Raw genomic sequence first — 1614 nt, forward strand, 5'->3', positions numbered from 1 at the left:
TATAGTTGGTCGGGCTAGAACCAGTCGGACTCTCTCTAGGAGACAACATTGTTAGAGAATATACCATTACTCTAACATGTGCATGTAATGAAGTCTTCCTTTGCCTATAGGAAGGTTGTCGTACATATTCCACCACCTAACATATTCTGACACCAGACATTCTCTATCGCTTCATTAATAAGGAGGTTATAAGAGGCAGTATAAAAAAAGGTCTTCTTCGTTGGCTAGGTACGCACATGAATGCATACGTATCCACACATTTGAGCATTTACAGTACTGTTGTTCTAATGTTCATCGTCTTCATTACTTTTCGCTCGGCTACTGTTTTGACTTGAGCGTCGGAGTGTCTGCGTCAGAGACAGCTTCCATGACTCTCGCTCTATCGTTCCCGTTGGCTCTATCTGTGGTGCGCGCAGGTCCACAACTCTTAACTCCAGGATCACTTAGCGTCACCTTCTTCTAGCTCAGAGTCTTCTCCCAGTCAACATATAAGCCACCTCATTGCCACCTCTAGCCAGCACGCCATCTCCACTACTTTCAGCAGGATCAGACTAAGAAGAAGAAAAATAGAAGAGAAACAATGAAAAGTTTGTGTTCTCATATAGAAGAAAACATACTTTTAATGAACATCAATCAACCTTTCATACTGTCAAATTTTGATGTACACATGGACAACCATGTTCATCTGTCGACTGTTAGGGGCTTGGTTCGCACCCGTCGACAAGCATAAGGAGCATGGGTTTGCAAGGAGTTATATGGGATGTCAGAGACATGGAGTTGATGTTGTACACTTGACGACAACGTCACCATAAGTCACATCTACTGATGCTAGTCTTGTCAAGATAGTTACTAATGGCTCCATACTAGAGTTGCAATCGTTAAGAATAGTCAAACCTATAGATCGAAAGGTCCAACTTGATAGAGATATTCTCAGTTGAGGATGTGCTCATGGACCGAGCATATCATCTTGAGGACATTTTAGGTTGAAGATGCTATGGTAGTTAATCCTACCTGAGAACGTTGATGGTCAACTCGTTGATGAATGTGCATCGAGGTTGACTGGATCGTTGATCGCTTGACCTCGTGATTTTGCAAAGTCTTCCGTGAAGGTCTGACAGGGAATACCAAATGAAGCAAGTTAGAATAACAGCCAAGGAGTTCTCAGCACAACTACTCCAACACTCCAGTAAGTCTTCGAAGTAAGGGGAGAAGAAGAAAGAAATGCATAATGACGTTAGGGTTTGATGCGTCGTATGCGCGTACCTTTCCCCATGGGGATAAGTTACTTTTTATAGGTTGTCTATTGCCCATGTTCTCGTGGGTTTCTTGCGATCGTCGCCATGTTCCTCCTGATGAATGAGCGTTGCTGCCCATTTATTTCAAAGTAAATGATTATTTGTCCCACCTTCTTTGTAGATAACGGTTACATTATCCATGCTTTCAATAAATGTTAATTCATCATTTTGATTTTCTAACTATTGGAGCCGTTTTGGGTTTATCCGAGAGCGTTCGAAACAGAGTCGAGAATTGAGGTTGATTTAGACCAGAGTCGAGAGCCGAGGTTGATTGGGATTAGAGTCAAGAGTCAAGGCTGATTGAGAACATAGTACACTT

This window comes from Zingiber officinale, chromosome 7B (genome assembly GCF_018446385.1).
Source record: "Zingiber officinale cultivar Zhangliang chromosome 7B, Zo_v1.1, whole genome shotgun sequence".
NCBI lineage: Eukaryota > Viridiplantae > Streptophyta > Magnoliopsida > Zingiberales > Zingiberaceae > Zingiber > Zingiber officinale.